This window comes from Dendrobates tinctorius, unplaced genomic scaffold (assembly GCF_039654945.1).
Source record: "Dendrobates tinctorius isolate UK_male_01 unplaced genomic scaffold, ASM3965494v1 ptg000270l, whole genome shotgun sequence".
NCBI lineage: Eukaryota > Metazoa > Chordata > Amphibia > Anura > Dendrobatidae > Dendrobates > Dendrobates tinctorius.
The window spans coordinates 10,784,515-10,812,054 of NW_027361937.1; the positions used below are offsets into that span (position 1 = coordinate 10,784,515).

The 27,540-nt window shown below is 45.4% G+C and overlaps 1 long non-coding RNA gene across 1 annotated transcript; it reads right to left on the reverse strand.

Moving 5' to 3' along the window:
* Positions 1 to 258: 258 nt before the first annotated feature.
* On the reverse strand, positions 259 to 27,395 carry LOC141069677 (uncharacterized). Its single transcript, XR_012226634.1, has 5 exons — positions 27,219 to 27,395; positions 26,235 to 26,357; positions 25,377 to 25,452; positions 1,530 to 1,614; positions 259 to 896 (listed from the first exon to the last, which is right to left on the reverse strand). It is a non-coding gene; the product is annotated as an uncharacterized lncRNA (long non-coding RNA).
* Positions 27,396 to 27,540: the final 145 nt, after the last annotated feature.

Sequence of the window (27,540 nt, forward strand, 5' to 3'; positions counted from 1 at the left end):
AGAAGCAGAAGGGAGGTGCGGCCGCGGCCTATGGCGCATGCGCATTGCATGCAGAGACGCCTGTCAGAGGTGACCGCCGTGGCTGTCAGGCGGCGAGGGGCTGCGGCATGGGAGCGATGGCCGGGTGAGTATGCAGAGACAGCGTGGGAGCGGAGACCGGGTGAGTATGTCGGAACGGCGTGACAGCTACATTGTATTCTATGGGGGGGCTGCATTATATTCTATGGGGGGCTAGATTATATTGTATGGGGGATTCATTATACTTTATGAGGGGGCTACATTATATTGTATTGGGGCTGCATTATACTGTATGAGAAAGGCTACATTGTATTCTATGGAGGGGCTACATTATACTATATATGGGGCTGTATTATATTCTATGGCGGGCTGCATTATACTCTATGAGGGGGCTACCGTATATTCTATGAAGGGGCTGCATTATACTATATGAGGGGGGCTACATTATTTTCTATGGGGGTTAAATTATATTCTGTGGGGTGGCTGCATTATACTATAAGAGGGGGTTGCAATATATTCTATGGGGATACATTATATTGTATGGTGGGGCTGCATTATACTATATGTGGGCTGCATTATACTGTACAGTACAGACCAAAAGTTTGGACACACCTTCTCATTCAAAGAATTTTCTTTATTTTCATGACTATGAAAATTGTAGATTCACTCTGAAGGCATCAAAACTATGAATTAACACATGTGGAATTATATAATTACCAAAAAAGTGTGAAACAACTGAAAATACTGTATGTCTTATATTCTAGGTTCTTCAAAGTAGCCACCTTTTGCTTTGATTACTGCTTTGCACACTCTTGGCATTCTGTTGATGAGCTTCAAGAGGTAGTCACCGGAAATGGTTTTCACTTCACAGGTGGGCCCTGTCAGGTTTAATAAGTGGGATTTCATCTTTATTGCTCTTGGTACAGGCCAAAACTCGTCACCCTAACTCATCCCAAAGGTGCTTTATAGGGCTTAAATCAGGTGATTGTCTTGGACATTGTAACAGGTGAACATTTTTCTTTGCTAACCAATTTTTTATTAAATTGGATGTATGCTTAGGATCATTGTTTTGCTGGAATTTCCAGCCCATGTCTACTCTGGTTTTACCATGTGGCAGCATTACATTCTCCAATATATCCTTGCACATGGTAGCATTTATATTTCTATCAATTCTATGCAGAGAGCCAATGGCAGATTCAGAAAAGCAGCCCCAAACCATGACATTACCACCACCATGTATTATTGTAGGTGTCTGGTACCTTACATCATTTTGTTTTCCAATTGGGCAGTATATATATAGTGCGTGCCATCATTATCAAACAGATTGAACTTGGATTCATCCCACAACACCTTATATCAATCTGTCTCTTTCCATTGGCTGTGTTCTTTGGCAAACTCAAGTCGGACCTTCCATTTTTTTACAGAGATGAAAGGCTTCTTGACTACAACTCTTTTTTTTTCTTTATTTTACGTGACACTTGACTCTGAGAACAGTTGAATTTCATAGCTACCTGTTTTTGGCTTTGGCCTGACTTCACTCTCAGAGTAATAAGCTTCCTGACATCTGATGATAAATTTGTCTTTGCCGTGTTTTAACTGAAAAACACACAAAAAAAATTAGGCAAAACTTTAATTACCCATGACAAAATATGCAAGACATTTTTCCCAGCAAATGTTGAAAATTAACACATAGATGGATAATACAATGTCAAACAGAATTTTCATCCTTATTATTGATAACCATTTGTGTCCGGTTTACTAAAATCATCATGAAAATGGCATCACAACAACCAGACAGAAGTAATCACACTTTTAAAAAAATGCTTAACTTTTGGTCGAGACTGTAGTGATCACCCATGACATTATACATAGGTGCTATCGTTATTGGCACCCATGAAGTTTAAGTACAAAATATGGACTATCTCCTGAAAAAAAATCAATCAAGTGAAACAGTTTTTTTTTGTATGGAGCACATTCATTTTTTTTTATTGCTTACATGAATGACCATTTCTGATCAGTGTGCTGGATCTGGATACTTCGTTTTATCTTGTGTGAAGTTTTACCATCAATGTGGCAAATATATTTTTCTCATATGAAAAAAAAAAGTTCCAAGCTTCAATGTGCTGTCCGTTTTCTGTCACAGGCCCAGTGATTTAAATGGGTTTTATCTGTGACTTTGAACAAGAATCCGGATATATGAGCCTAATAGACAATAATCAGTAATTATTCTATACATGATAAACAAAGAGAAAAAATGAAGTCTGAATATCACCTGAGGCCATGTTCATCTGTTTTTCATCAGTATGTGTAAAGATTAACCCAGTATTGGAACAAAGGAAATGTATATTGTTAAAATATGGACTTTATTTTTTTGATCCACTCCAGACTGACTTCAAACACTGATGGAAAACAAACATCTTGGATGAATCCAACAGACCTCATTATAAGTCATGGAACAGGTCTGGCAAATTGTTGTGACTTCTGTTCATAACAGAAGACACAATGCTACAGTGAAAATAGCCTAAAAAAGTATATAGGACTAGTGTTGAGCATTCCGATACTGCAAGTATCGGGTATCGGCCGATATTAGCGGTATCGGAATTCTGATACTGACTTCCGATACTTTTGTCATATCGGATTCCGGAATCGGAATCGGAAGTTCCCATCATGCTATGAGCCTGCTTGCTTTGATTAAGCCAATGGGAATCCTCCGAAGTGTGGGCACATCCTGTTAGGCATGTAGGCATGTTAACTATTGGCATGGCTGTGATTGGCTGCCGAAATGATGTCATGATGCACTATAAAAGCCACCGCAGCCGCCATTTCTGGTTCACTCTGCTGTGAATTCAGTTAGGGACAGGCTGCTGTAGAAGACTGTGAGGGACAGTTAGAAATAGCGATTCCACCAAACTTCTAGTGCTTTACCCAGGCTACATAAACCACCACTGTAGCCTTCTTTGCCCTAGCAGCAGTGTTCACAGCTGTCTGCAAGGGCTGTGTGAGTGCAGCTCACGCTGTGGAGTGGGTCCTTCAGCCACGTCAGGCTGTAGGCCACCCAGTGTGATCACTGCTGCCTCATACATCTTTTAATTTTTGAGCTGCATTTTTTACATAATTTCAATCTAGTGTGCTTCCATCCGTATCCATATACGTTGGTTGCAAACACTAGTAGTAGACAGCGGAGCCTTTCTGCAGCCTTTCAGTGCTAGTGTCCACTTTGCTGCACTGTTCACGGCTGTCTGAGAGGTCTCTGACTGTGTGTGAGTGCAGCTCACGCTGAGTAGTGTGTCCTGCAGCTACGTCTGATTGTAGGACGTTCAGCGTGTCACTGCCTCACACATTTTTCTTTTATTGCAGCTCATTTTTTCTTCTATTAGTGTGCATCCATCCGTCTCCATCTACGGTGGTTGCAAACACTATATAGGAGTACACAGCGGAGCCTTTCTGCAGCCTGTCAGTGCCAGTGCCCACTTAGCTGCACTGTTCACGGCTGTCTGAGAGGTCTCTGACTGTGTGTGAGTGCAGCTCACGCAGAGTAGAGTGTCCTGCAGCTACGTCTGGTTGTAGGACGCTCAACGTGCGTCACTGCCTCACACATATTTGTCTTTGAGTGCAGCTCATTTTTTCTTCTCCTATTAGTGTGCATCCATCCGTATCCATCAACATTGGTTGGTTGCAAACACTATATAGGAGTAGATAGAGGAGCCTTTTTTTCTGGCTTGTGCCGTGCCGGCGCAGCCAGATTAGTATTACCCAATTTTTTTGGAGCCTCATCTTTTGCATTGTAGGTTACCTGCCTGCATTGTAATAGCTCCAAAAAGTTGGTGATACTATCAGTTTCAATTCTTTGTTCACATACTTTGAGTTTGTTTCCAACAAAGAAACCACAAAAAAAGTTCACCAAACACTACATTTGGAACTTGTGTAGGCCACATCAGCTCCTATTAAAGTGTAGTCCACACACACACACTTCATAAAATTAGTGTTTCTTGTACCTGTAACCAGCTGTTCAGGAATAAGCACACTAAGGCCCCCCTTTGTACTTTTCTGCCTATCTTAAGCAGTCTGGCAAGATGAAGAAGGCAGGGAGTAAGGCGCGTGGGCGTGGGCGTGGAGTTTCAGCAGGGAGAGGACGTGGGGATTCTGCAGGTAGAGGACGTTGGGATTCTGGGCCTGCTGCGGGCACCAGTGCATCAGCATCCCCCAGTTTTAGCAGGCAACAGTCCTTTATGCGCAGCTTTGTAGGACCTCAACGTACCCCACTGCTGTGGGAGGAACAAATTGAAGCCGTTGTCGGATGGATGGCAGCTAACGCATCGACTTCAATTACTTCCACAGCCTCTCAGGACCAGAGCACCGAAGAGCAACCATCTGTCTCTTCACCACCTGCCAAAGTGCCCAGGCCGTCAGAGAGACATGGACAGGAGCCATCACAGTCTCTACTTCTGTTCTCGGAATCTGTTGGCTTGGAAAGAGGGGGCCAGCCAAGCAGCATTCCTGAATGTGAAGAAGAGGGAGTATGCAGTGATGCGCAACTTCTTTGTCCCTCTGAATCTGAAGAGGCGAGTGGGCCAGTGCCTATGGTCAGCACACCTCAGTACGCATCAGATGATGACGAGACTCAGTTGCCACTTTCTGGTGCGTACGGTGCTGGCGAGACAACCCCAGAGAAGCAGCAGTTTGAAGAGGGGAGGGAAGATGATGAGGTCCTTGACCCATCATGGCGTGAGGAACAGGAAGGTGGTGGGAGCAGCTCGGAGGAAGAGATTCCCCTACCGGCCAAAACAGGAGGCAGAGGGAGGGGGAAGACTTGGTTGCCTGTACCCTCCACTTCGGCACCCGTTAGGAGCATTCCTCATTCCAAAGGCAAAACGGGCGCTCCCAAGAGTTGCAGTGCGTGGTCCTTTTTTGACACAGTTGCAGATGACATTTGCTTTGTCAAATGCAAGCTGTGTCATCAGATAGTCAAAAGAGGGAGAAATGTCAGCAACCTCAATACCACAAATATGTGGAAACATGTGCGCACCAAGCACGAGTTGGAGTTGCAGAGACACCCTGAAGACGTAGGCCAACGTACAGCACCACCTACCACCTCTTCAGTTCGTGTTGGGGCCTCTTCCTCCAGCTCACACACTGCTGGTTCGGCTTCCTCACAGGATCGCCAAGGAAGAACCTTTGCCACTGTTGTCCGGAGACCCTGTCAGATTCCACCCATAGCAGCACGTTCCCATCCATCACAGCCATCGGTAGCACAGGCATGGGATAAAAGGCGCCCTTACTCGGCAAACCATCCCCGAGCACAGTCTCTGAATGCTGGCATTGCCAAACTTCTGGCAGTTGAAATGCTGTCATTCAGGCTGGTGGACACTGACACCTTCCGGGACTTAATGGCATTGGCAGTCCCCCAATACAACGTGCCCAGCCGCTTTTATTTCAGCAGGCGAGCCGTCCCTGCCCTGCAGAAACATGTTGAGGGCAAAATAAAACATGCGCTACTAAACGCCGTTAGTAGCAAGGTCCACCTGACCACCGATGCGTGGACCAGTAACCATGGACAGGGACGATACCTTTCCCTCACTGCCCACTGGGTCAATGTTGTGGAGCCGGGTACAGATCTGGAGAGTGGCGCTGTACGTGTTCTTCCAACGCCACGGATTGCAGGACTCCAGTCTGTACACATAGACTCCTCCTCCTACTCAAGTTCCTCAGAAACAGCAGAGCAGGAGCCTGTTACCACCGATATGAGCACAGCCGTGGCCAAACGTCAACAGGCTGTACTCAAATTAATTTCTTTGGGGAATCGAAGCCACACAGCACAGGAGCTCTGGAATGCTATCAAGCTGGAGAGCGATGTGTGGTTTGGGCCAGCGAATCTCCAGCTGGGCTTGGTAGTGTGTGACAATGGCCGAAATCTGGTGGCAGCTCTTGGCCTAGGCAACCTCACACACATCCCATGTCTGGCACATGTGCTTAACTTGGTCGTGCAGAGCTTTCTGAGGGACTATCCGGATCTTGATGCACTGTTGCACAAGGTCCGCATAGAGTGCGCTCACTTGCGGCATTCCAGCACAGCAAGATCGCGCCTCGGTGCTCTGCAGCGATGATTTGGCCTTCCGGAACATCGCATCATATGTGACCTACCCACCCGGTGGAATTCAACGTTACATATGTTGGAGCGGTTGTGTGAGCAGCAGGCAGCAGTCATGGAGTACCAGCTGCATCAGGCGCAAACAAGTCGCACTGTGCGCCGTTCACACTTCAGCACCATTGAGTGGGCCTCTATGAAGGACATCTGCCTCGTTTTGCGTGCCTTCGATGAATCCACGCGGATGGCGAGTGCAGATGATGCACTAGTCAGCATGACTGTCCCCCTTATCTGCCTGCTTCAACAAACACTGCAAGCACTAAGGGATGAGGTTTCGGAAGAGGTGGAGGATGAGGAGTCCCAAATGCCATCTGCTTCTGGACAGTCTGCGCTACGTGTTTCCTCACAAAGGCCTAGGCAGGGGACACTTTGTGAGGAGGATGAGGAGGAGTCGATGGAGGAGGAAGACATCTCTCCAGAGGAGGGAGGTACACAAACCTCTACTCAGTATGTACAGCGAGGGTGGGGTGATGCAGAGCAGGCCGAGGTCACGCCTCAAACAGGGGACAGTGGTTCTTTGGCAGTTGGGAGTCTGCAGCACATGGTTGATTTCATGCTGCAGTGCCTGAGAAACGACCGCCGCATCGCCCACATTCTCGTCTCGGCTGATTATTGGGTGTACACCCTCCTAGATCCTCGCTACCGGGACAGCGTACAAAGGCTCATACCAACGTTGAACCGGGAGCGTAAACTGCGGGAGTATGAAGAGTCACTGGTGCAGTCCATAATGTTTTCCATTCCACCCGACAGCATTGTTGCTAGTGCTTTACAAAGCAGCTCTGTGCGTCGAGGCAGTGGAGGAAACTCTGCACAAAGAGGGAGCAGAGGCAGCGCCGCAGCACAAGGCAAGACCACTATGGCCCAAATGTGGCAAAGTTTTGTGTGTCCACCACAATTGTCTACACCATCAGCGACGCCTCGAGTCAGCAGGAGGCAACGCTTCCGTCAGATGGTGTCAGACTACATGTCTTGCCCTGTCACTGTACTCCCAGATGGCTGTTCCCCCTTCAAGTTTTGGGTCTCTAAGCTGGTTACATGGCCAGAGCTTAGCCAGTATGCATTGGAGGTGCTGGCTTGCCCTGCTGCCAGTGTATTATCGGAACGTGTCTTTAGTGCCGCAGGTGGTCTACTAACAGACCGTCGCACGCGACTATCTTCCGATAATGTTGACCGGCTGACTTTTCTGAAAATGAACAAGGCCTGGATCTCCAAAGACTTTGCCATTCCTCTTACACACTAAATTAGTGGTTGGCAACTGTATCCAGGTCTGCTGGTGTGTTCATTTTTCTACCACCTGAACTATAATCCCTGTGCTTCAACACAGCCAGTTGTCGCTCAGATGTGTCGTCTGCACAGAGAAACACACTAGCTCCTGTGTTAGTGGGGTTCAGTAACGCCAGCTGATCCCCTGCTGTGTGGACGGCAAAGTCACCAGCTCCATCAACATTCAAACCACTACTGATTTTTAACCGTGCCCAACTTAGGTCTCTGGCTCCACTGTCTCTACTATTTCCCCTGACCTCCAACCCCACCATCTACATCTCTGAAGTGGCGTCAGCACAATCTACACTTGTTCCTGTGGCTCAGTCCCATCAGTTTATCCCCTGATGTGTGTCCGGCAAGGTCTCCTGCTCTGTCCACATTCCCATAACCAGTAGTGGGAATGAGGACAGAGCTGGCGAACTTGCCGGACAAACATCAGGGGATCAACTGACGGGACTGAGCACCAGTAACACAGGAACAAGTGTAGATTGTGCTGACGCCACTTCAGAGATATAGCTGGCGGGGTTGGAGGCCAGGGTAAATAGTAGAGACAGTGGAGCCAGAGGCCTAAGTGGAGCATGGTTAGAATCAGTAGTAGTCAACAAACTCCATAAAAACCGCTGCCCATTGGCCTCTGCATGCGGCATGCGTAATCCTGGGCTCCAACAGTGTCAGTTGGTGTTCAGAAGTGTCGTCTCCACAGAGCCAAACACATTCGTTCAAGTGTTAGTGGGGTTCAGCACTGCCAGCTGTTCCCCTGCTGTGGAGATGGCAAGTCTCCTGCTGCCTTCACCTGCCAAAAGCAACAGGCCCCAGCCTGCTCCTCACCTAATCCTGGGCTCCAACAGCGTCAGTTGGTGTTCAGAAGTGTCGTCTCCACAGAGCCAAACACATTCGTTCAAGTGTTAGTGGGGTTCAGCACTGCCAGCTGTTCCCCTGCTGTGGAGATGGCAAGTCTCCTGCTGCCTTCACCTGCCAAAATCCAGTAGGCCCCAGCCTGCTCCACGCCTAATCCTGGGCTCCAACAGCGTCAGTTGGTGTTCAGAAGTGTCGTCTCCACAGAGCCAAACACATTTGTTCGAGTGTTAGTGGGGTTCAGCACTGCCAGCTGTTCCCCTGCTGTGGAGATGGCAAGTCTCCTGCTGCCTTCACCTGCCAAAAGCAACAGGCCCCAGCCTGCTCCTCACCTAATCCTGGGCTCCAACAGCGTCAGTTGGTGTTCAGAAGTGTCGTCTCCACAGAGCCAAACACATTCGTTCAAGTGTTAGTGGGGTTCAGCACTGCCAGCTGTTCCCCTGCTGTGGAGATGGCAAGTCTCCTGCTGCCTTCACCTGCCAAAATCCAGTAGGCCCCAGCCTGCTCCACGCCTAATCCTGGGCTCCAACAGCGTCAGTTGGTGTTCAGAAGTGTCGTCTCCACAGAGCCAAACACATTCGTTCGAGTGTTAGTGGGGTTCAGCACTGCCAGCTGTTCCCCTGCTGTGGAGATGGCAAGTCTCCTGCTGCCTTCACCTGCCAAAAGCAACAGGCCCCAGCCTGCTCCTTGCCTAATCCTGGGCTACAACAGCGTCAGTTGGTGTTCAGAAGTGTCGTCTCCACAGAGCCAAACACATTCGTTCAAGTGTTAGTGGGGTTCAGCACTGCCAGCTGTTCCCCTGCTGTGTAGATGGCAAGTCTCCTGCTGCCTTCACCTGCCAAAATCCAGTAGGCCCCAGCCTGCTCCACGCCTAATCCTGGGCTCCAACAGCGTCAGTTGGTGTTCAGAAGTGTCGTCTCCACAGAGCCAAACACATTCGTTCGAGTGTTAGTGGGGTTCAGCACTGCCAGCTGTTCCCCTGCTGTGGAGATGGCAAGTCTCCTGCTGCCTTCACCTGCCAAAAGCAACAGGCCCCAGCATGCTCCTCGCCTAATCCTGGGCTCCAACAGCGTCAGTTGGTGTTCAGAAGTGTCGTCTCCACAGAGCCAAACACATTCGTTCAAGTGTTAGTGGGGTTCAGCACTGCCAGCTGTTCCCCTGCTGTGGAGATGGCAAGTCTCCTGCTGCCTTCACCTGCCAAAATCCAGTAGGCCCCAGCCTGCTCCACGCCTAATCCTGGGCTCCAACAGCGTCAGTTGGTGTTCAGAAGTGTCGTCTCCACAGAGCCAAACACATTCGTTCGAGTGTTAGTGGGGTTCAGCACTGCCAGCTGTTCCCCTGCTGTGGAGATGGCAAGTCTCCTGCTGCCTTCACCTGCCAAAAGCAGCAGGCCCCAGCCTGCTCCTCGCCTAATCCTGGGCTCCAACAGCGTCAGTTGGTGTTCAGAAGTGTCGTCTCCACAGAGCCAAACACATTCGTTCAAGTGTTAGTGGGGTTCAGCACTGCCAGCTGTTCCCCTGCTGTGGAGATGGCAAGTCTCCTGCTGCCTTCACCTGCCAAAATCCAGTAGGCCCCAGCCTGCTCCACGCCTAATCCTGGGCTCCAACAGTGTCAGTTGGTGTTCAGAAGTGTCGTCTCCACAGAGCCAAACACATTCGTTCAAGTGTTAGTGGGGTTCAGCACTGCCAGCTGTTCCCCTGCTGTGGAGATGGCAAGTCTCCTGCTGCCTTCACCTGCCAAAATCCAGTAGGCCCCAGCCTGCTCCACGCCTAATCCTGGGCTCCAACAGCGTCAGTTGGTGTTCAGAAGTGTCGTCTCCACAGAGCCAAACACATTCGTTCGAGTGTTAGTGGGGTTCAGCACTGCCAGCTGTTCCCCTGCTGTGGAGATGGCAAGTCTCCTGCTGCCTTCACCTGCCAAAAGCAACAGGCCCCCGCATGCTCCTCGCCTAATCCTGGGCTCCAACAGCGTCAGTTGGTGTTCAGAAGTGTCGTCTCCACAGAGCCAAACACATTCGTTCAAGTGTTAGTGGGGTTCAGCACTGCCAGCTGTTCCCCTGCTGTGGAGATGGCAAGTCTCCTGCTGCCTTCACCTGCCAAAATCCAGTAGGCCCCAGCCTGCTCCACGCCTAATCCTGGGCTCCAACAGCGTCAGTTGGTGTTCAGAAGTGTCGTCTCCACAGAGCCAAACACATTCGTTCGAGTGTTAGTGGGGTTCAGCACTGCCAGCTGTTCCCCTGCTGTGGAGATGGCAAGTCTCCTGCTGCCTTCACCTGCCAAAAGCAGCAGGCCCCAGCCTGCTCCTCGCCTAATCCTGGGCTCCAACAGCGTCAGTTGGTGTTCAGAAGTGTCGTCTCCACAGAGCCAAACACATTCGTTCAAGTGTTAGTGGGGTTCAGCACTGCCAGCTGTTCCCCTGCTGTGGAGATGGCAAGTCTCCTGCTGCCTTCACCTGCCAAAATCCAGTAGGCCCCAGCCTGCTCCACGCCTAATCCTGGGCTCCAACAGTGTCAGTTGGTGTTCAGAAGTGTCGTCTCCACAGAGCCAAACACATTCGTTCAAGTGTTAGTGGGGTTCAGCACTGCCAGCTGTTCCCCTGCTGTGGAGATGGCAAGTCTCCTGCTGCCTTCACCTGCCAAAATCCAGTAGGCCCCAGCCTGCTCCACGCCTAATCCTGGGCTCCAACAGCGTCAGTTGGTGTTCAGAAGTGTCGTCTCCACAGAGCCAAACACATTCGTTCGAGTGTTAGTGGGGTTCAGCACTGCCAGCTGTTCCCCTGCTGTGGAGATGGCAGTCTCTCCTGCTGTCTCCGCATTCCAAAGACAGTAGGCCTCTGCCTACACCCTCCTATTTCCTGGGCTTCAACACAGCCAGTTGTAGCTCGGAAGTGCCGTCCACACGGAAAGAGATACTTGCTCCCGTGTCTCAGTGGGGTTCAGTAACGTCAGCTGATCCCCTGCTGTGTGGATGGCAGTCTCTCCTGCTGTCTCCACATTCCAAAGACAGTAGGCCTCTGCCTACACCCTCCTATTTCCTGGGCTTCAACACAGCCAGTTGTAGCTCGGAAGTGCCGTCCACACGGAAAGAGACACTTGCTCCCGTGTCTCAGTGGGGTTCAGTAACGTCAGCTGATCCCCTGCTGTGTGGATGGCAGTCTCTCCTGCTGTCTCCACATTGCAAAGACAGTAGGCCTCTGCCTACACCCTCCTATTTCCTGGGCTTCAACACAGCCAGTTGTAGCTCGGAAGTGCCGTCCACACGGAAAGAGACACTTGCTCCCGTGTCTCAGTGGGGTTCAGTAACGTCAGCTGATCCCCTGCTGTGTGGATGGCAGTCTCTCCTGCTGTCTCCACATTCCAAATACAGTAGGCCTCTGCCTACACCCTCCTATTTCCTGGGCTTCAACACAGCCAGTTGTAGCTCGGAAGTGCCGTCCACACGGAAAGAGATACTTGCTCCCGTGTCTCAGTGGGGTTCAGTAACGTCAGCTGATCCCCTGCTGTGTGGATGGCAGTCTCTCCTGCTGTCTCCACATTCCAAAGACAGTAGGCCTCTGCCTACACCCTCCTATTTCCTGGGCTTCAACACAGCCAGTTGTAGCTCAGAAGTGCCGTCCACACGGAAAGAGACACTTGCTCCCGTGTCTCAGTGGGGTTCAGTGACGTCAGCTGATCCCCTGCTGTGTGGATGGCAGTCTCTCCTGCTGTCTCCACATTCCAAAGACAGTAGGCCTCTGCCTACACCCTCCTATTTCCTGGGCTTCAACACAGCCAGTTGTAGCTCGGAAGTGCCGTCCACACGGAAAGAGACACTTGCTCCCGTGTCTCAGTGGGGTTCAGTGACGTCAGCTGATCCCCTGCTGTGTGGATGGCAGTCTCTCCTGCTGTCTCCACATTCCAAATACAGTAGGCCTCTGCCTACACCCTCCTATTTCCTGGGCTTCAACACAGCCAGTTGTAGCTCGGAAGTGCCGTCCACACGGAAAGAGATACTTGCTCCCGTGTCTCAGTGGGGTTCAGTAACGTCAGCTGATCCCCTGCTGTGTGGATGGCAGTCTCTCCTGCTGTCACCACATTCCAAAGACAGTAGGCCTCTGCCTACACCCTCCTATTTCCTGGGCTTCAACACAGCCAGTTGTAGCTCGGAAGTGCCGTCCACACGGAAAGAGACACTTGCTCCCGTGTCTCAGTGGGGTTCAGTAACGTCAGCTGATCCCCTGCTGTGTGGATGGCAGTCTCTCCTGCTGTCTCCACATTCCAAAGACAGTAGGCCTCTGCCTACACCCTCCTATTTCCTGGGCTTCAACACAGCCAGTTGTAGCTCGGAAGTGCCGTCCACACGGAAAGAGACACTTGCTCCCGTGTCTCAGTGGGGTTCAGTAACGTCAGCTGATCCCCTGCTGTGTGGATGGCAGTCTCTCCTGCTGTCTCCACATTCCAAAGACAGTAGGCCTCTGCCTACACCCTCCTATTTCCTGGGCTTCAACACAGCCAGTTGTAGCTCGGAAGTGCCGTCCACACGGAAAGAGATACTTGCTCCCGTGTCTCAGTGGGGTTCAGTAACGTCAGCTGATCCCCTGCTGTGTGGATGGCAAAGTCTCCTGCTGCCTACACAGTCGTACCACTACTGATTTTTAACCGTGCTCCAATTAGGCCTGTGGCTCCACTGTCTCTCGTATTTCCCCATCCTCCAACCCTGCCAGTTACAGCTCCGAAGTGGCATCTGCACAATCCACACTTGTTCCTGTGTTACAGGTGTTCAGTCCGGTCAGTTAGTCCCCTGATGTGTGTCCGGCAATGTCGCCTGCTCTGTCCACATTCCCATAACTAGGCGACATTGCCGGACACACATCAGGGGATTAACTGACCGGACTGAACACCTGTAACACAGGAACAAGTGTGGATTGTGCAGACGCCACTTCGGAGCTGTAACTGGCGGGGTTGGAGGACAGGGGAAATACGAAAATCAGTGAAGCCACAGGCCTAAGTGGAGCTTGGTTAAAATTAGTAGAAGTCTACAACCGATCTTAAAATTTCTTCAATGCAGCCTCAGCCTGCTCCGTGCTTGTCCCTGGGCTTCAACACAGCCAGTTGTTGCTCGGAAGTGCCGTCTTCACAGAGTAAAACACTAGCTCCTGTGTTTGTGGGGTTCAGTAACGTCAGCTGTTCCCCTGCTGTTTTGATGGCAATCTGTCCTGCTGCCTCCCAATTGACAGCACATCAGGCCTCAGCCTGCTAAGTGCTTGTCCCTGGGCTCCAACATCGCCAGTTGCTGCTCATAACTGACTTTGGCACGGGTACTCCCTCCTGCCCAGCTTGGTTCCAGCCCTGCCTGCTGTTTCCGGGAAGTGTCAATGTCAGTTTGCCACCCCAAGTTGCCATGTCGTGTTGCGGTTGGGTTAGCCGAGGCTAGGGTGCCAGCAGTTTAGGTGCTTCCTATGTGGACTGCGGGTTCTGGTAAGAAAGGCTTGTTCCGTAGTGCCAGTAGGACAAGCACCCCCTGTAGGACTGTGTGATTCGGTAACTGCGGCCAGCTTGCGGCATGCCAACTTTGCTTTTCAGGGGTAACTTCTGCTACCCCTCCGGGTTCCAGCACCGTCAGCTGGTTCTCGTCAGAGCCTTTGGCCTAGGTGCCTCCATCTCGGTATCCAAGTTCCAGCAACGTCTGCTGGTCCTTGGTAGTGCTTTGTAGCACAGGTACCTCCTGCTTAGTAACCGGGTTCCAGCACCGTCAGCTGGTCCTCGGTGGTGCCATTGGCTCTTATTCCTTCTGCTGCCCCTCCGGGTGCCAGCACTGTCAGCTGGTCCTCGCTATTTCCATTTGCTCTTGCAGCTTATGCTACCCCTCCGGGTTCCAGCACCGTCAGCTGGTTCTCGTCAGAGCCTTTGGCCTAGGTGCCTCCATCTCGGTATCCGAGTTCCGGCAACGTCTGCTGGTCCTTGGTAGTGCTTTGTAGCACAGGTACCTCCTGCTTAGTAACCGGGTTACAGCACCGTCAGCTGGTCCTCGGTTGTGCCATTGGCTCTTATTCCTTCTGCTGCCCCTCCGGGTGCCAGCACTGTCAGCTGGTCCTCGCTATTTCCATTTGCTCTTGCAGCTTATGCTACCCCTCCGGGTTCCAGCACCGTCAGCTGGTTCTCGTCAGAGCCTTTGGCCTAGGTACCTCCATCTCGGTATCAGAGTTCCAGCAACGTCTGCTGGTCCTTGGTAGTGCTTTGTAGCACAGGTACCTCCTGCTTAGTAACCGGGTTCCAGCACCGTCAGCTGGTCCTCGGTTGTGCCATTGGCTCTTATTCCTTCTGCTGCCCCTCCGGGTGCCAGCACTGTCAGCTGGTCCTCGCTATTTCCATTTGCTCTTGCAGCTTATGCTACCCCTCCGGGTTCCAGCACCGTCAGCTGGTTCTCGTCAGAGCCTTTGGCCTAGGTGCCTCCATCTCGGTATCCGAGTTCCGGCAACGTCTGCTGGTCCTTGGTAGTGCTTTGTAGCACAGGTACCTCCTGCTTAGTAACCGGGTTCCAGCACCGTCAGCTGGTCCTCGGTAGTGCCATTGGCTCTTGTTCCTTCTGCTGCCCCTCCGGGTGCCAATACAGTCAGCTGGTTCAAGAGGACAAAGAACAGGAAGACAACCACCAAGATGCAGAACAACAAGAGAGAGAAGACAAAGAAGCATAAAAAAACAAAGCAGAAGAACATTAAGCATAAGACTAATACTCTGAGCAAATGATATTATCTTATTTATAAGCAGAAGAAGACTAAGCAGTGTATGGGGGTGAGTCCGTTCCTCCTCGTGGTGCCCCTGGAAAAGGCCTGCTGCTGCAGGCCAAACTGAACGCGGACAAATCCTGTTGTAAATCTTTTGTGACAGGCAGAACGGAAGGTGTAAACTTCTAACTTTTCTAGATAACAACTACAGGAATGCCTGACACAAACAAGAATATGATGAAGAAGAATAGGAAGAAGATGAAGAAGTTGAATATGTAGAATAATAATTGTTGAATAAGAAGAATATGAAGAATGTAAGAAAAGGAAGAAGAAGAAGAATGTAAAAAAAGGAAGTAGAAGAATTTAAAAAAAGGAAGAAGAAGAAGAATGCAAAAAAAGGAATAAGAAGAAGAATGTAAAAAAAGGAAGAAGAAGAAGAAGAAGAATGTAAAAAAAGGAATAAGAAGAAGAAGAAGAAGAAGGTAAAAAAAAAGGAAGAAGAATAAGAAAGAAGAAGAAAGAAGAAAGAAGAAGAAGACATACATGTCTGGCAAAATATAAATGAGGCTAACATAGTCAATATCTTTGTAACTCCTAACGTCTTTAAAAAAAAAGTTTAATTCCTGCTATTCCATTTGATTGGGCTAAACCTCTATGGCTTTAATGTCTCCTCCACCTCCCACAATACATTCTACATTATTCTTAGTTGTTTTTCTTCATGTAGAATTAACCTACAAGGAAAGAAAGGGTTTTTTTTAATTCCGATATTTTGGCCCCATTGACTTGCATTGGTTCCCGGTATCGGAATCGGCGATACCGATACTTTTTTTTTTAAGATCGGTCGATCCATTCCGATCCGATATCTTCAAGTATCGGCTGGTATCGCTCAACTCTATATAGGACCCATTGCTTCCTAAGAGCAGCATTAGTTCTGTAAGGGTACTCTCACACTAAGGTGTATTCTCTCATGAAAGGGAATTGGGGAAATTATGCTAATGACACTCTGCGCAAATTCTGTCAGAGTGTGAGCCAGGTGTCATCGGAGTGTGATCTGATTCTCTTGCATGAGTAGAGAAGATGGAGAGAACTTAATTTCTCCACCTTCTCCATTGTCTATGTGTACATACATCAGACTGCGCTCGGTTGACATCCGAGTGCAGTCTGATGTTTGCACCCATAGACTTGTATGGATGCGTGTAATCCGAATAGGAGCCACTCACAGCATGATTTTTCTCATGCCAAATCTGCGTGAGAAAATAGTCACAGATCTGCACTGCCCCATAGTATAACATTGGGTCTATTGCTGTCCAGTAAAACATCAGATAGCACTCGGCCATGTTATACTGCAGTGTGAGCGAGTCCTTAAAACAGAGACTAGCCATTCTTACAAGGATGTCCGCTCTCATCACACAAACCTACATAAAAAGGAAATACCAACAATTTAAAATTTGTGCAAGCCTATAGATATTTCAGAATATAAACCTAAAAAACTATATTGAAAAATTAGGCAAGAGATAAGATTGCAACATATGTATTTCTTTATTAATTTAAATGGAAGCCATAAAACACAAAAATTACATGATAAAAGGGGGGAAAAGGGTGGGAAGAGATAAAACAAAATATGGAGAGGGATGGTTGTGCACTGAGTATATATATAAATATATATACATACATACACACAGTATATATTCAGCTCTGGCAAAAATTAAGAGACCACTGCACAGTTTTATAGAAATCAGCTTCTCTACATGTCTGACAGCCACTCCATTCCAGTGTCAGTTGAATTTCAACCAGAGTACACCTCATTCTACTTAATGTGCTTCTGATTAGGTGATCACCTGAACCAAATCTTATTTAAAGAAGGAAAGTATATAAAACCCTGCTGCGGTGTTCACAATCCTCTTGCAATAGGACAAGATGGATGGCAAAACAAGTGCTAGTAATATCCCAAAAGTAATAGGAATGATTAAACAACTTTTAAGCATGCCAAAGGAGTTGAAAAGAAAAGTCTTGAGGAAAAGAAGGGCTCAATTCTGGCTTTACTAACAGAGGGATACAGTGAGCGTCATGTTGCCTCCAACCCTAACATTTCTAATACGACAGTCCATTACAGCAAGGTCAAGCAGCAGACATTGGGGACAACAAAGCTAAAGACCGGCAGAGGGCGAAAACGACTCTCCACTGACCGGGATGACTGTCATCTTATTCGAATGTCACTCAGCAACCTCAGGATGACATCAAGTGACCTACAAAAGGAATGGCAAATGGCAGCTGGGGTGAAGTGCACGGCGAGAACAGTTTGTAACAGGCTCCTAGAGGCAGGGCTCAAGTCATGTAAAGGTAGAAAAAAGCCCAAAACCTGGCTGTCTAATGGTTAGACGGAAATCTGGAGAGGCATACAAGCCACAGTGTCTTACACCTACTGTGATATTTGGTGGAGGATCGGTGATGATCTGGGGATGCTTCAGCAAGGCTGGAATTGGGCAGATTAATCTTTGCGTAGGACGTATGAATCAAGCCACATACAAGGTTGTCCTGGAAAAAGTTGATTCCTTCTGCTCAGGAAATGTTCCCCAACTCTGAGATCTCTTTTTTCCAGCAGGACAATGCACCATGCCACACAGCTAGGTCAATCAATGTGTGAATGAAGGACCACCACATCAAATCCCTGTCATGGCCAGCCCAATCTCCATTGAAAATCTCTGGAATGTAATCAAGAGGAAGATGGATAGTCACAAGTCATCAAACAACGAAGAACTGCTTAAATTTTTGTACCAGGAGTGGCATATGGTCACCCAAAAGCAGTGTGAAAGACTGGTGGAAAGCATGCCAAGACGCATGAAAGCTGCGATTAAAATACATGGTTATTCCACAAAATATTGATTTCTGAACTCTTCCTGAGATAAAACATTAGTATTGTTGTTTCTAAATGATTATGAACTTGTTTTCTTAGCACTATTTGAGGTCTGCAAGCACTGCATTTTTTTGTTATTTTGACCATTTCTCTTTTTCTGAAAATAAATATAAAATTTAGTGCTTGGAAATTTGGAGACATGTTGTCAGTAGTTTATAGAATAAAAGAGCAGTTTAGATTTTACTCAAAAATATACCTATAAAGAGAAAAATCAGACAAACTGAAAATTTTGCAGTGGTCTCTTCTTAATTTTTGCCGGAGCTGTATGTGTATGTATATATTATATATATATATATATATATATATATATATATATATATATATATATATATATATATATATATCAAAAAAGATGGAGGCAGCACACTATATGAAATTTTAGAAAGAAGTGCTATTTAATAGCCCATATGGCGACGTTTCGGTCTTGAGTACAGACTTTTCTCAGGCTTGAGAAAGGTCTGCACTCAAGACCGAAACGTTGCCATATGGGCTATTAAATAACACTTCTTTCTAAAATGTCATATGGTGTGCTGCCTCCATCTTTTTTGATTTCTATTTACAAAGACTGGTACGTGCCTGGGAGGCTTTGCACCCTACTTTTTCCTGTGCTGTTGTTTCTCATTTTTATATATATATATATATATATATATATATATATATATATATATATATATATATATATATACACATACTGTATAATCAGAATTAACAATTTGAAAAGTCAGTATACTGTATGACAACATGGTGTAGCATCATGAATAGTCACATAAATATGAAAAAAGTGTTTGGAGCAAAAATAATAAATAAAGTATTACTATAATAAAATCATCAGGATGCCACAGTTAAAAAGACCTCCTAAAGTCTCACATGAAATAAATGATAAATTCATAAAGCCACCTAAAAGTGCATTGTGCAATAACTGATAATGAATAAAACTTTAATGCTAAAATTATACTTATTTTCCACCATAATTTACAAAATAAATCTTGCCAAATCAGACACTGTGATTTTCTGGATTTGTTTTCTCATTTTGACTCTCATAGTTGTGGTCTACCTATGATGTCAATTACAGGGCTCTCTCATCTTTTTAAGTGGGAGAACTTGCACAATTGATGGCTGACTAAATACTTTTTTCCCCCACTGTAAAACTGTAAACCCTCAGGACACACCCATCCCTCTCCAAATTTTGTTTAATCTCTTCCTACCTTCCCCCACCCCCTTTTACTTGAATTCATAAAGAAATACATATTTTACAATCTTATTTCTTCCCTACTTTTTGGATATAGTTTTTTAGGTTTATATTAATTTTAAGGATGTTCGCTCTGCCTGCTAGACCATTTCACAAGTATAATTATTATATCCTATGATTTGACACATTCAAATGATTTAGCTATTTTTGCAAAGAAGGCAGCTTTAGAAGTGACTCTAATATGAAACTCTCAGCAGCTTTCATATGGATTAATTAGAATTTGAAAGTAAATGAATTGCTTATTGTTAGTGGCCACGTGGATTTTGCTACGTTGGACTCTACCCTGACTTTGATCTCCTGCATACCATTGTGTCAGATCACTGTAAGGTTACTGCTGTTTTTCTGGAGATAAGTACCAATACTACTGCATCCAGTTTGGCACCAGTTGTTAATTGTCTGACACCAGTTAAATATTCACCAGGTAGCCACCCTAGCATAGCAGGGCAGTACAGACAAAACTGAAACTCAACTCTGGAATTAAGAATTCTGCTTCTTGTATTGGGAATTCTTGAGGCAATTGTCAAAAATGTTCTGTTCTGAGACTAGATATGAATGACAATACTGATCTATGTGCAGTTTAATCTCAACATTCTCTAACGCTCTGGCCTAAAGCAGCTTAAAGGGGTTTTTCAACACAGTTCATTTCAACCCCTTAACGACCGCCGATACGCCTTTTCACAGCAGCAGTTAAGGGTACTTAAACCACAGCGATGCTGTTTAACGGCACTGAGGCTTTATGTGTATAGCGCCCCCCAGAGTCAGATTTTCTCAGGGGTGTCAGCTGCTGGGGGTAGCTGAGTCCCCAGAGAACATAATTCGAGTTGGTTTTTACCGACCCCGGTTTTGCGATCGGCGTTATTAACCATATAATGGTGACCGCAAAAAAAGTCTGATGTGCCATTTAATTTCTCTCTCCTCTGATGTGATTGGACATCAGAGGAGAGATAAATAGGGACCCCGATCCCCACCCTGGTACCTTCCAGCATCCCTGGGTCTCCTGGCTTCCCCAACACTCGGCAACAATAGGAAGATTTTTCCTATTGGTTCATTTTGTTCACTGTGATAGACCCTGTCACAGTGATCAAAGTAAAAAAAAAAAGTAAATAAACCCCCCCTTTAATGCCCCCTTAGTTAGGGAAAAATAAAGAAAGAAGATATATTTATTTCCATTTTTTCCATTAGGGTTAGAGCTAGGCTAAAGTGAGTTGGGTTAGGGTTAGGATTAAGGTTAGGATTAGGATTATGATTAGCGCTACGGTTGGGATTAGGGTTAGGGTTGGGATTAACCGTGTGTTGGGGTTAGGTTTGTGGTTAGGGTTATGTTTAGGGTTGGGATTAGGGTTAGGGTTGGGATTAGGTTAAGGGGTGTGTTGGGGTTAGAGTTGTGATTAGGGTTGTGATTAGGGTTATGGGTAGGGTTTGGATTAGGGATAATGGTGTTTTGGGGTTAGGGTTGGAGTTAGAATTGGGGTTTCCACTGTTTAGGTACATCAGGGGGTCTCCAAATGCAACATGGCGCCACCATTGATTCCAGCCAATTTTGTGTTCAAAAAGTCAAACGGTGCTCCCTCCCTTCTGCCTTGCTACCAAACAGTGGTTTACCCCCACATATGGGGCATCAACGTACTCAGGACAAATTGCACAAAAACTTTTGGGGTCCAATTTCTCCTGTTACCCTTGTGAAAATAAAAAATTGCGGGCTAAAATATCATTTTTGTGGAACGAAAAATGATTTTTTATTTTAACAGGTTTGCGTTATAAACTTTAGTGAAGCACTTGGGGGTTCAAAATGCTCCACAAACATCTTGATAAGCTCCTTGGGGTGTCTAGTTTCCAAAATGGGGTCATTTGTGGGGGGTTTCTATTGTTTAGGCACATCAGGGGCTCTGCAAACGCAACATGACACCCGCAGACCATTCCATCAAAGTCTTCATTCCAAAACGGCGCTCCTTCCCTTCCAAACTCTGCCATGCGCCCAAACAGTGGTTCCCCCCCACATATGGGGTATCAGCGTACTCAGGACAAATTGCACAACAACTTTTGTGTTCCAATTTCTCCTGTTACTCTTGTGAAAGTAAAAATTGGGGGGTGAAAAGGCCATTTTTTGGTGGAAAAAATACAATTTATTTTCACGGCTCTACGTTATAAACTTCTGTGAAGCACTTGGGGGTTCAAAGTGCTCACCATACAACTAGATCAGCTCCATGGTGGGGTCTAGTTTCCAAAATGGTGTCATTTGTGGGGGTTTCTACTGTTTAGGCACATCAGGGGTTCTGATAATGAAACATGACGCCCGCAGACCATACCATCAAAGTCTGCATTCCAAAACGGCGCTCCTTCCCTTCCAAGCTCAGCCATGCGCCCAAACAGTGGTTCTCCCCCACACATATGGGGTATCAGCATACTCAGGACAAATTGCACAACAACTTTTGTGGTCCAATTTCTCCTGTTACCTGTAATGCGGCTGCAGTGTAGTATAGTGTAACCTCCAATAGGGGGTACTAGTGAGGGAAAAGAGGTTGCACACACAGCGTAGCACCACTGAGCAGCAGCACAGACGCCTCCAGGTGGCAAAAGAGTGGTCAGACGAGCTGAGTCAGAAACAGTCAGGAAAAACAGAGCTAGAGGAAAAAGCAATACACGTAGTCAAATACAAGCCAGAAGTCAGAGCCAGAGATAACAGAGACGTGAGACAGTCAAACAGGTCAGAAGACAAGCTGGGTCACATACCAAGAGGTCCAAGCACAGGGAGTGAACACTAAGACAAGCGGGGTGGCAGGAAAGGGAAGTCACGGGATCAGAGTAAATGGGCAGAGGACAAAACACGGTATCAAGGGGTCACCCGCTCTAGCCTGGGAGCATGAACTATCACTGACGGTGGTCAGCAGGCCACAGCAGACTGAAATAGCCACACAGAACGCAAAACGAGGCAGAGAAAGTTAACCCCCACATGACCAGACCGGGGAAAGAAAAACAAGAAACAAACCCCAGCCTGGATCATGACATTACCCTTGTGAAAATAAAAATTTGGGGGTGAAAAGATCATTTTTGTGGAAAAAATATGATTTTAGGTACATCAGGGTCTCTCCAAAGGCAATATGACACCCGCAGACCATTCTATCAAAGTCTGTATTTCAAAACGTCACTACTTCCCTTCCAAGCCACGACATGTGCCCAAACCGTGGTTTTCTCTCACATATGGGGTACCAGCGTACTCAGGACAAACTGGACAACAACTTTTGGGGTCCAAGTTCTCCTGTTACCCTTATTAAAATAAAAAATTGCAGGCTAAAAAATAATTTTTGAGGAAAAAAATGATTTTTTTATTTTCATGGCTCTGCGTTATAAACTTCTGTGAAGCACTTGGGGGTTCAAAGTGCTCACCACACATCTAGATAAATTCCTTAAGGGATCTAGTTTCCAAAATGGTGTAACTCTTGGGGGGTTTCCACTGTTTAGGCACATCAGGGGCTCTCCAAACGCGACATGGCATCCGAACTCAATTCCAGCCAATTCTGCATTGAAAAAGTCAGGTGATGCTCCTTCTCTTCCGAGCCCCGCCGTGACCCCAAACAGTGGTTTACCCCCACATATGGGGTATCGGCGTACTCAGGACAAATTGAACAACAACTTTGAAGGTCTAATTTCTCCTGTTACTATTGTAAAAATAAAAATTTGAAAGCGAAAATATCATTTTTGTGGAAAAAATATGATTTTTTATTTTCACTACTCTACTTTATAAACTTCCGTTAAGAACCTGGAGGTTCAAAGTGCTCACTACACATCTAGATAAGTTCTGTAAAGGGTCTAGTTTCCAAAATGATGTCACTTGTGGGGGGTTTCCACTGTTTAGGCACATCAGGGGCTCTCGAAATGCGACATGGTGTCTAATCTCAATTCCAGACAATTCTGCATTGAAAAAGTCAAATGGTGCTCCTTCCCTTCCAAGCTCTGCCGTGCTCCCAAACAGTGGTTTACCCCCACATATTTGGTATTGGTGTATTCAGGAGAAATTGCTCAACAAATTTTGTGGTTCATTTTTTCTTAAGTATTTTGTGTGACTCTCTCATTTAAGGGCATAAATATCAAACGTTTGAAAATTGCAAAATTTAAAAAATTTACCATATTTCCGTTTTTTCATAAATGGAAGCAAGTCATATCGAAGAAATTTTACCACTAACATGAGGTACAATATGTCATGAAAAAATAATCTCAGAATCAGCGGGATACGTTGAAACGTTTCAGAGTTATTATCTCATAAAGGGACAGTGGTCAGAATTGTAAAAATTGGCCTGGTCATTAAGCTGCAAATTGGCTCTGTCACTAAGGGGTTAATCAACCCATCTTGGAATTTTAATAGTTTCCATTATAGGATGCGTTTTAAAAAATTTTTCCTGTGCTGAGATAATCTTATAAATGTGCCCCTGCTGTGTACTGCGCAATGGCTGTGTCTGACCGTACAGGAACACGGTCTTATCATACCACAGTTCCTGGGCAGGGGAGGACTTATAAGAGAGTATACAGACATTACAGCATGGGATCAAAAATGATTCTCTTTGAGGTAAAACATTTTTTTATAAATGACAGTAAAATGCTATATCTCACAAAAAGAATTTGCTGTGATCTCATGCTGTAATGTCTGTATAACTCTTCCTCCCCTGCCCAGGAGCTGTGGTATGATCAGACCATGTCCCTGTATGGTCAGACACAGCCATTACACAGTACACAAAAGGGGCACATTTATAAGATTATCTCAGCACAGGAATATTTTTTTAAAACGCGTCCTATTATGGAAACTATTAAAATTCCAAGATCGGTTGATTAACCCCTTAGTGACAGAGCCAATTTGCAGCTTAATGACCAGGCCAATTTTTACAATTCTGACCACTGTTCCTTTATGAGATAATAACTCTGAAATGCATCAACGGATCCCACTGATTCTGAGATAGTTTTTTCATGGTTAGACACAGCCATTACACAGTGCAAAGCAGGGGCATATGTATAAGAAGATTATCTCAGCACAGGAGCATTTTTTTAAACATATCCAATTTTGGAAATTATTATTATACCAAGAACTATTGATTAAAATCAACTTTAAAATGAACTTTGTTCCTTGGGAATACCCCTTTAAATACATAAAGCACCATAAAAAAGTTTGAATTGATATTTATCAAACCAGTCACCTACAATTATTTTCTTTAAACTTTTATTCTCTTATTAGGCCAACAATATATCTCATTTTATTATTGAATAGGACACAGTTGTGTAAAACCCCAGTGAAATATTGTGTAAAACACATAAAAATTTTAAAAATGTGTATGAAAAAGCTATATGTAAAATCAAATTTAAAATATGCTGTGGATCCCAAGCCGAAAGACTAAGTCACTCAGATTTCAGGGTTATTTTATTAGCAATTTTAAATTAATGTAAAAAATTGTTACTTTTTTTTGTTCATATTTTTTTACAGCATGTTTTGCATTTCTAGGGTAGTTTTTTTTATTTTATTTTGTTGTATACCTAATATATGGATTACAGGAGCAGAGATGCATCCTGGCTTATACGCGCTCAAAATATGTTCTCCAGTGAAATACCACAGATGTAGGATTCAGTCCAAAAGGTGGCCCTTAAAAAGACTCTTACAAATTTACCAAATCGCAGGACTCGGATTTGGTGGAATAAAGCATCACTTGAAATCTACTTAATGAAAGTTCTGTTTCCTCGTCGGTTACAAGTCCAAGTTTTTCCATCTTTTACTGTGAACAATTACAATTTTCGTCTCCATTTGGAAACTACATGCTCTTCCACATTCAAGGAGATTTTAGTTGAAATTAATGGCAACACTTTGGAGGAACTGGGGGTGCAGATAGACGAAATACAGAAAAAGCTGCAACTTGAACGTTCTAAAGAAGATATCGAAGAAACTGAGAAAAACTGTAGCAAAAGGGAAAATCAGATTTTCACAATAAAAAAAAAATTTAAACGGGACTTAGAAGATAAAAAAAAAATAAGTCTTTAGATGGAATTATAAGAAAATGAACACACCTGATGTATCTGCATTCGGTTCCATAGAGGTTTCAACAACTGGGGCATGCACAACACAATCTATGGGTAATGACAGATATACCCTAAGATACAGCAACCGAATAACTACCATTGACAGACTGGTAAAAAAAAAACGCTCGGAGATGACAGCAGGCACCCAATCAAAGATATCTCTAAAAGTAACTTACCATTTACCATCCATTGTGTCAATATCATCTGACCAGATATCAATATTAAGCCTTGGCCTCTCTTGCTCCCCATTTTCTTGTTTTAACAGATTTTCAACAGATAAGGATTTGCAACTTTTTGCAAGGAAGCTTATCTACAGGAAACTATATTTCAATCAATCAGATTCAATATTTCCAATAACTTCTAAAAGGGAGGCGCTGCAGATCTTAGAAGACTTGGCAGAAGAATCAGTAAACAACCACAGAGGTGGATTACTATATGACACTCTAGACATCCAAGTAAGGTGCTCAAGTAGGGTTTCCAACCTGTAAAGTGCAATGTCAATTGAACTTGGCACTCCAATGAAACAAGAAAAAAGCAAAAGAGGAAAAACTTATTTTATGTGAATTGAGTTCCGTTTTATTTTACTTTGCATTCATAGTGGTTGAACGTTTTTGGTCCTTCTAGGGACCTTCATCAGAACTACATGAAAAAATGGGAAGGGGGAAGGTTGTACACAAAAAAGTAAAGGGAAAGGTATTAATGTCAATACATCATGGGTTGTACACAAAAGAACATCAATTTATCTCCAAGAGACCATATATGCAGTGAAAAACAATAAATAAAAAATCAAACATGTGTCACAGTTTACAAATAACTATACAATTGCCCTTTATAAACCGTCCAGAGATAGAAGGTCCAGTATAAGTTAGTTCGGCGGCATGACACAGAATTTTGCGCATAGCATATAGAGGTAAGTATAGTGTTACTATAAAGCATAGAGAGAATTATGCAGGGTAATGATTAATAAGGTTACATTGGATATTTCCTGTGATAGAATACAGTAGAAGGATACAGGCTTGTCCTGAAAAGGATACCAGGGAGAGAGTCCAGTTTGCTATTCCACTTGAAGAGAGTATAGATAGGTGCAGAGATTTTTATAATCCTCGGTGCCAACATAGAGAGGTTTTGTCTGTTGTTTCTATATGATCACATTACACCTGCAGAAATGAGGTGAGGAACATTAGATATGTCAAAACATAGTATAGCCTATGGTATGTTGGTGGGTAAGTATGGGTAGACAAATGCTAGTTGTGCTGCTGCCCCAGTGTGCATAATGTATGCGATGGGAGGGTATTACTTGAATGCCCATGGAGAAGGAACCTTGCTGCAATGGCATGTGAGGTGGCGAACTGCGTTACAAGGGTAGCGCCATGAGATCAATTGCTTTCTCTTGCTCTATATACTACCTGTACCCAGAAGTGCGGGTACGTTGTGTGGCTATCGTGCCGGATGGTCACTTGATCGCGTCGCGTCATCGTGTCACGTGACTGTAATGCTAGGGGTTAAGCTGGGCAGTATTGGGCATGCGCAAGTGAGATAGACATGAGAAACAAGCGGTGGTCATATACATATGGCGTGCAGCGTTTGCTACAGAGCCGATGCAGTGCATCGAGTTGGGCATTACCAGGTGTGAATCTATTGCCATATACTGTATATACCAGTAAATAGGCCCTGTAGTGTAAAGACTAGCAATATGTGTTATCCAACCCACTCTGTTATGTGGTAATGAGTGAGTATCAATACGCACTTGTTACTTCTAGTTTTATATGCAATTCAGTGTGTGACTTTCACTTAAAGCAGCGTGATTATACGTTTGTATTGTCATATCTATGCTGTCATAGCGTGATTTCCGCTTTACACCATATTATCATATATTGTATAGAAAATGTATGGATATGACTGCATGAGAAATAGTATGCCATTGTAATGTATCTGAGCTGTCATGTTGTATGATACGTAGTCCGCTCTATTGTGTGGGAGCCATATTTTATGTTGTGTGCAACTCCAATATACTATACCATGGGTAGCCAGAAGAAGCCAGGATCGAAAAAGGAAATCTAGTGATTCTAGAAAAAATAGGAGAGATAATTAATCACTTATGTTCTGAAGTATACCATCATCATAGCTGGTTCATATCAATAAAAAAAAACATAGCTTACAACATAGCAGTCCCATGACACATCGGCCCTTAGAGAAAGCTAGACGTGTCATAGTCCCTATTGAGGCCCTTGGGTTCAAGAGTCTATAATGAGAAGATCCAAAATGCTTTCCTCTTCTTGAGGATCTTAAACCTATTTTGTCCTCTTCTGCATGGTTCCACCTGCTCAAGAACCTGGAACC